Source organism: Bos javanicus, unplaced genomic scaffold, assembly GCF_032452875.1.
Source record: "Bos javanicus breed banteng unplaced genomic scaffold, ARS-OSU_banteng_1.0 tig00000391_1, whole genome shotgun sequence".
Taxonomy (NCBI): Eukaryota; Metazoa; Chordata; class Mammalia; order Artiodactyla; family Bovidae; genus Bos; species Bos javanicus.
This window is the reverse complement of record NW_026893628.1, coordinates 799,441-808,004: the sequence shown is the minus strand read 5'-3', so window position 1 is coordinate 808,004 and position 8,564 is coordinate 799,441. Positions and strand designations below refer to the sequence as shown.

At 45.2% G+C, this 8,564-nt stretch overlaps 1 protein-coding gene across 1 annotated transcript in view; it reads left to right on the top strand.

Moving 5' to 3' along the window:
- The first annotated feature begins 4,148 nt into the window (after positions 1 to 4,148).
- LOC133243947 (liprin-alpha-1-like) overlaps positions 4,149 to 8,564 on the top strand; it is a 71,583-nt gene continuing 67,167 nt past the window's right edge. The window contains exon 1 of the mRNA XM_061410652.1: positions 4,149 to 5,333. The gene's annotated coding sequence lies outside the window, so the exon portion shown is untranslated. The remainder of the gene's footprint in view (positions 5,334 to 8,564) is intronic.

Below are 8,564 nucleotides of genomic sequence, written 5' to 3'. Positions count from 1 at the left end.
ATCTAAACAGACAAAACACATGTATGCAGAAAGACAGGCTGTATGATGAAAGATAGCTAAGTTGAAATAAACAGATAGAAAGATATGCCTTGTTCTTGAATTGAAAGAAATCAATGTTGTGAAAATGACTATACTACCCAAAGCAATCTGAAGATTCAATTCATTCCTATCAAACAACCAATGACATTTTTTTAAAGAACTAGGACTAATAATTTTACAATTTATATGGGGCGGGGGGGAAGACCCAGAAGGGCCAAAGCAATCTTGGAAAGAAAGGTGGAACTGGAGGAATCAACCTTCTGACTTCAGACTATACTCCCAAGACACTATGGTACAGGCACAAAAGCAGAAACAGAGAGCAAAGGAACAAGACACAAAGCTGAGAGATGAACCCACACTCCTATAGGCATCTTTTCTTTGACAAGGGAGGCAAGAATGTACAATGGAGAAAGGACAGAAAAGAGAGCCTCTTCAGTAAGTGGTGCTGGGAAACTGGACAACTACATGTAGAAGAATGAAATTAGAACACTTCTTCATACTATACACAAAAATAATTCACAATGGATTAAAGACCAAAAGTAAGGCCAGAAACTATAAAATTCTTCGAGGAAAACATAGGCAGAACACTCTTTGCCATGAATCACAGTAAGACCTCCGAGAATGACTGAAATAAAAATAAAAATAAATGGCATCTAGAGAAACTTCAAAGTATATAAGCAGCAAAGAAAACTATAAACAAGATGAAAAGACAACCCTCAGAATAGGAGAAAGCAATTGTAAATGAAGCAATTGACAAAGGATTGTCTACAAAGTACACAAGTAGATCATCGAGCCTAATATCAGATAAAAAGCAACCAACTGAAAAGTGACCAGAAGACATGAACAAATTTATCCAAAGATGACATTAAGAAGGTCACCAAACACATGCAAAGATGCTCCACATCACTCATTATTAATGAAATGCTAATCAAAACTACGTGAGGTATCACCTTACACCAGTCAGAATGGCCATCATCAACAATTCTACAAATAATAAATGCTGAACAGGACATGGAAGAAAGGGAACCCTCTTGCACTGTTGGTAGACATGTAAATGGATACAGCCACTATGGAGAAGGAATGTAGGTTTCTTTAAAAAGTAGGAATAAAGCTACCATATGATGCAACAATCCCCTACTGGCCATATACCCGGAGAAAACCATACCTCTAAAAAGACACATCTACCCCAATGTCCACTGCAGCACTATTTAAAATAGCCAGGGCATGGAAGCAACCTAATGTCTATCAAGAGAACAATGTATAAAGAAGTCGTGGAACATATACACAATGGAATATTACTCAACCATGAAAAGGAACAATACGAGTCGGTTTAACTGAGGTAGATGAACCTAGAAACTGTGATACAGAGTGAAGTAAGTCAGAAAGAGAAAAACAAATATAGTATATGAATGCATACACATGGAATCTTGTAAAATGGTACTGGTGAATATTTGAAGGGCAGAAATAGATACACAGATGTAGAGGAAGGACTTGTGAACTCAGCTGGAGAAGGAGAGGGTGGGATGAATTGAGAGTAGCACTGAAACATCACCTACTACCATATGTAAAATAGCTAGCTAGTGGGAAGTTGCTATATAACATGGGGAGCCCAGCATTGTCCTCTGTGACGACCTAGAGGGTAGGATGGTGGGAAGTGAGAGGCAGGCTCACCAAAGAGTGGATAATATACTTATGGCCTATTCGCATTGTTGTATGAGGAAAACAAACCAAACAATGTAAAGCAGTTATCCTTCAATTAAAAATTAATAAATACAACCTGAAAACTATCATTCAACACATTTGTACTGTCATCTAAAGCTATATGGGATCATCTTCTATTCCTAGCTATTTTTCCACTATAAGTGCTTATAAATGTCATTAAAGGTTTTGAAAATATGATTTTAATAGCTACACAGTATTGCTTAATATCTCACACATAAATAATAACATTTCAGTCTCAACATAGAAACGTAATACCAAAAAAGGTTTCCATTTTAAACTAAAGCTTGCATTTTAATTCAGTTCAGTGAGAATTCCTCTGAAGATCTAAAATTCTTATGAAAAGTACATTATGTCGAGTCCTTCTTGCTTTCATCTGTTATGCCGTATTCTCATTTACTCCTAAGGACTCTTGGACTTTTGACATTTTTGCCTTAGGCTGTAATTTTTGACTGAGATAAAATCTTAAATTTAGATATTAAGAATGTCAAGAAGCACTCTTGTAAGTGTGAGTCACTCAGTCATGTCCAGTTATTCGTGACCCATGGACTGTAGCCCACCAGGTCCTTTGTCCACAGAATTTTCCAGGCACGAATATTGGAGTGTGTAGCCATTCCTTTCTCAAGGGGCTCTTCCTGACCCAGGGGTCAAACCCTGGTCTCCCGCATTGCAGGCAGATTCTTTACCATATGAACCACCAGAGAACCCTGACTCTGGTGTACATGGATGTAAAAATCCTCAAAAGAATATTAGCAAACCAAATTGAAGACACATTAAAAAGAATCATACACTATGATCAAATGGAATTTATTCTGTGCCTGCAAGCATGATTTATTATTTGCACATCAATCACTGTGATACACAATATGAGCAAAATTAAGAATGAAATCATGTGATCTTCTCAATAATTGCAGAAAAAGCTTTCAACAAAGTGTAACATCAATTTTGGAACAATCTCTCAATACAGTGGTTAAACATGGAACATCCTAAAGGGTATATAAGACAAGCCCACAGCTAACATCCAAGTCAGTGGTAAAGAGGTGAAAGATTTTCCTAAAAGATCAGGAATAGTACAAGGATGCCCACTCTCCCCAATCTTGTTCAACATAGTAGTGGAAGTGTCCTACCCAGAATAACTAGGCAAGAAAAGGAAATAAAAGCATCCCCATTGGAACAAATGAAGTTACACTGCCACTATTTGATTATGACAGGATTTATATGAAACCATAAAAACTCCACCAAGTAACAAGTATTAAAACTAATAAACTCAGCAATGTAGCAGGATATGAGCCATCAGAGCGAGAACAGAACAGTACCATATACAAATGCATCAAACAACAACAACAACCATGAAATAAATTTTACCGACAAGCAGAAACACCTGTACAGTCACAGGCTCCAAGACATAGAGTCTGGATTCAAATCCCACCTTACACTGACCTGCAGAGTGACCCAGGGCAAATCACACAATGATCTGAGGCTCAACATATTCAACTGTAAAATGGACACAAACCCAGTATCTCCTCCCAGGGCTGTGAAACTCCAAGGAAATGCTTATTTAGGCCCGGGCATTGGAGTGTCTCCGGGAGCCTCTCCCTGTATGAAACTCCTCTAGAACTGGGCTCTCCTGATCCTGTGGGTGAGGGTCAAGTGTAGAGCCTGGGAGCCAAATGGGACTGGACAATGACGAGGACAAAAAAAAATACTAGTTCTGTGTCAGGGAGGGAAGCCACCTCCTTTCCAGATCTCAGAGTGGGGCCTGCACCGAAGGCCCGGGGGATGCACTATCAGATGTGAACCCCGACCCCACCCCCCCAGCAGGGATGGAGCCTTCCTGGCAAGAACCTTCTCTCTGGTCCGGGCTCCTGTGTGATGTGGTGCTGTTTCCTGAGTTCTCCAGGTCTCCACCAGGCAAAGAGCTCTTGGGACTTGGAGGTCTATTAAACCACAGGTGCCTGAGAGTCAAAATGACACAAGGACTAACAACATTGAAAATTAGCTATATTTAAAAAAATGACAGAAGTACAGACAGGGCAGGGGATGAGAAGCAGAAGGATTGACTACCTCTCAGGCCTTTAGCAGAAATATCTCCACACCAGCTCAGCAGAGCCCACAGGAGGAAAATATAATGGAAAAACAGGCTATGGGTATATCCCTACACTGCTGGACCCAGGGACCCCAGTCCCAATCCACTAACATCATTTTGCATATCCAGACTACAAGAGGGAGAAACACAGACCTTGCCTTAGGAAGTCTCAGCCAGACTTAATATTGAGGTTGCTGAGCATGGTTACGTGGTCACTAGGGTCACTCAGTCCCTCCTCTGTGCTCGCATCCTCTGACCTCACAGAAACATACATGGTTCACTACAGAGAACCCTCTGAGGGTACTTGTGTATACTAGAAACAGGCAATGGTGAAGTGTGAAGAGAAGACACAGAAATGGAAACATGCTTCTGAGGTGCTGTACAAATTTCCAAAGATCTGAAGTTCTTGATACTTGGCATTGTTAAAAGAAGCTTCTTAATGTGTAAACGCAGAAAGGATATTTCCAGGAGAAAGGACAAAGGAATCGTCCCATTGGGACAATTTGGTATCCATGTGGGAAAGTAAGTTGGATCCCTTCCTCAAAAGACAGCACCAAATCAATTAGACACATACTAAAAACCAACAATTGAAGGAAAAGCTTTACAAAATTTCGAACCATTTTTGATGAGGGAATATCTTTTCTTTAAATTGAGGTATTGTTGATTTACAATAATTTGTTTAAGGTTTACAGCAAAGTGATTCAGTGATTCAGCCTCTCAGGTACTTCCTTGGAAAAAATTCATTCCCTTTGGGAGGCCCCTAGGCCATGCCCTCTACTCAGAACAGCTAAGAATCCTGAATAGGCAAAGCAGCATATGGTGGTGCTCAGTGAGGGTTTTTAGACTGAATAAACTATTCTAACATGATACAAGGAACAAGCCCAGAGTTTAAGAGAGGATCTCCAAACCTACCTTCCAAAAGGAGGTCATGCTCCCTTGAATGTCAGTGCATGAAACAGCGCTTGGGAAGGGAAAAGGTGTGTCATGAATATTTGGTCTGCAGAGGAGACAAAGTGGTGTGTAGAGATGATGTGCAGGCATGTCCCAGGACACTGAGCACACGGACAGAGTGACCGGACTCTCAGCCCTGCTCTGGGGGCATTGCACTCTCTCCATCCCTGACAGAGCGTGAGCAGCTCACACGTGTCTTGGAGAGTATGGTCACATGACCTGGACCTGGCCAATCAGTGTGCTCCATCCCTGGCCACCATGATTGGCACTGACCAATCGGGACCCAGGACCAGGCCTCAAGCTGGATTCAAAGGAAGAGGAGGGCTGGCTCTGCCGGAAGGGGTGGGGCCCTGTGAGGTCAGGCTGCAGCAGTGGGAGGGGGCGTGAGTTCACCTGGGGCAGTTGGTGACCTTCTTGCGCCCATTAGGGCAGAGCCGCTGGCCTGATAAGGAGGTGCTGCTGAGCACAGGGGTTGAGAGCGCCGGTTCCTGCTGTGGTCCCGGAGCTCCACCTGAGACCGGAGGGAAGCCATCTGCCCGTGAGTCCTCTCCTGCTTGACTGTCCAGCTTGTTTGGACTACGCTGGGTTTTCTGTCCAGCTGGCTACGTGAAGACCCTGGAAATGCACCTGTGTGGGTTTTGGCTGGCTTCAGGGAAGAAATGCCAGATGACACTGGGAGACTCCAGTTTAATCTGGATTCAGGTCATATCTCTTGAAAGTGAAGTGAAAGTCCCTCAGTCGTGTCCACCTCTTGGCGACCCTGTGGGCTATACAGTCCATGGAATTCTGCAGGCCAGAATACTGGAGTGGGTAGCCTTTCCCTTCTCCAGGGGATCTTCCCAGTCCAGGGATTGAACCCAGGTTTCCCGCATTGCAGGCAGATTCTTTACCAGCTGAGCCACAAGAGAAGCCCAAGAATACTGCAGTGGGTAGTCTGTCCCTTCTGTAGCGGATCAGCATTCCCGACCCAGGAATCAAACTGGGGTCTCCTGCATGGCAGGAGAATCCTTTACCAGCTGAGCTATCAGGGAAGCCCAATATCTCTTAAGGCCAGCTATTCATTGTAGTATCACCCTAGTCTTCATGGGATTAAGGTAGCAACCTGCTAAGGTAGAAATCGATGTCCTTTTTCTAGAGGACAAAACTGGGGCTCAAAGAAGGGGGTAACACAGCTAGAGCAAGGAAGTGTGTACCTAGACAAAACCCCCAGATCCTGCTGTTAGAACTCAGGGAAGCCATATGGTGTGGCTTGTCCATGTGACGGGGGCTAAGACACCCAGCCCACACCGGATACTGTGGGGACCTAACTTGGTAACTGCCTTCTCGCAGCTCTGAGACTCAAAAAAGCGATTTTCACTGGAGAGAGGAAGGATACATCCCTCCATCCAACCCACCACATCCACTCCCACACCCTGCCCCCTTTCTCTTTCTTTATGAGGGAATAAGCATCACGCTCATGTGACCACATTGGCTGTCCACTGTTCACGAGCTACCACCTGGAGCTGCTACCGGAGAGGCCAAGAGCCTTTGCCCCCGAGTACCCCTCTTTCCTTTGCACTGTGGGGGCCCTTCTCGACACCTGCACATCAGAGGCCATTTCTGAGACATGCAGGGACCCTCCTTCAGTTTGCAACAGATTGCATCCATCACTGTCCTTTCAATGCTTCCCTTGACACTCAGCTCCTGTGCTCCTTTGTCTACATTGCGACCCACCTGGCTGCCAAGGGAGGGACAGAGCTGACCATGAATCAAAGCTCAGATCTGACAGGCAGGAATCTGTGTATAAAGGGCCTGATTAATCATGCTGTAGAGGCTGTAGTGGGCTCTAAGGATCCGTAAGTAGGACTTGGGCCAAAGTGATTCCACAGCTGTTTTAATGCCTGGGGAGGGTCTGGTTATAGTGGGGGTGGGGTGAGTCTCCTGAGGTTCTGAAGGCCCACTGTGTGCAGATTCATGGCGCATAGAGAAGAGAAGGCAGAGTCCTTCCCTGGAGGTGGTCAAAGCTCATGGATGAGCCAGACAGGCAGGCAGGGCACGAAAGCACCTGAGCTGCCATTATGAGTGAATGGTGTGGGGGCAGAGGAAGAGAACCAGGTCTGCTCGCTTATTGGAGCCCAGGGCAGGTTGTCCCCAGACTAAACACTTACTATGGTGATGACCGTCACTGCTGTCTGCAAAGGGTTTACATTGGTGTGTGTCTTCATCGAGTGGTCAGGCCGTCTCTAAGCTACACTGGCCATGGGCATTGCCTCTCCTTGGAACTTGACATGTTTCATCTCTTCCCTATGGAACATTCATTTCTAAGAGGGTTTTTGGGCCACAAGGATGTTGGGTTTTTCTCTAGCTTTGTCTCATGGGGAATGCTTTTCCACTTGTTGATGTGGTTTGTTTTCCCAGCTCTCTTTCTTGCCTTATTTTGTCAATTTGTTTCTGCCAGAGGAAGAGCTCAGAATTTGCCTCTGGCTGATATGTGACACTTACAACAGCAACACCTACCTGGATATTATGACCCCATTTGCTGAAAGGGCTTTGTTTTGCAGAAGACATCTTGAAAGTACCTACACTGTCCTTTCAGATTCCCAAAGGCTATTTGAAATGAAATAAAAACAAGAATTCTCAAGTTTAGTCTTACAATATGTGGGGAGTCAGAAAAATCCCCTGGAGAAGGGAAACACCACCCACTCCAGTATTCTGGCCTAGAGAATTCCATGCAGCGTATACTCCGTGGGGTCACAGAGAATCAGAGAAAATCTGATGACTAACAACACCGAAGCTTCACCATTTGTCAGAGATAACAACAGTATTTACACGACTGTGTGCATGTTCAGTGGCTCATACGTGTCAAACTCTTTGCAGCCCTGTAGCCCCCTAAGATCCTCTCTCTGTGGAATTTTTCAGGCAAGAATACTGAAATGGGTTGCCATTTCCTCCTCCAGGGGATCTTCCCAACCCAGGAATTGAACCCCGGTCTCCTGCATCTCCTCCATTGGCTGTCGGGTTCTTTTCTGCTGAACCACCTGGGAAACAAGTCATTACATCACTGGGTTATCCTAAAGTACTTAACTTGGAGTCTGGCACTCGGGAAATTCTCACTGGTGATGTGAATATTCAGTCATATATCATTATTGCTCATATGATAATGAAATGGCCATGCTCATAAAGGAGAAAGAAGAGCCTGTCCAAGTCCAATTAAATCCTTTGCCACACATATCTTTTTAAAAACTTCTTGACTTTGAAATGAACATCAAACATAAAGACATTGGTTATGGCCTCCAGAAAAGATTGAGCTGTACCAATAAGTGACGAGGATTCTTCTCCCAGTTCCAAAATGCATGCGTTGTTTCCCGGGCACCAGCGAGCACTTCTCCGGTGGGCTCAGAGAGGCTGAGTCACTCACCAGAGACAACACAGCAGCAGACCAGGACTCCGACCCAGGTCGCTGAAACCACGCCTCCCTCCTGTGCCCATCTGACCTGCCCCTTGAGGGCAGCAGGAAGATCTGGACTCCCCTGGCCTGAGCCCCCGGGCCTGCCTCCCCTCGTCCGTGCTGGGATGTGTCCATTCCCAAACCATGCACTGTGTCCCCCAGCCCTGGGCCGTCATGTCAGGCTCCAGGCTCCCTGCAGGTGAGCCCCATGCCCACCAGCACACCTCTGAGCCCTGCCCATCTGGTCTCTGTGCCCGAGTGTCCTGATCCTAACTGTTTTCTTGAGGCAGCCCCAGGACTGAGCCCTGCTTCTTCGAAGCTCCCTTCACCAAGCCCAGTGAG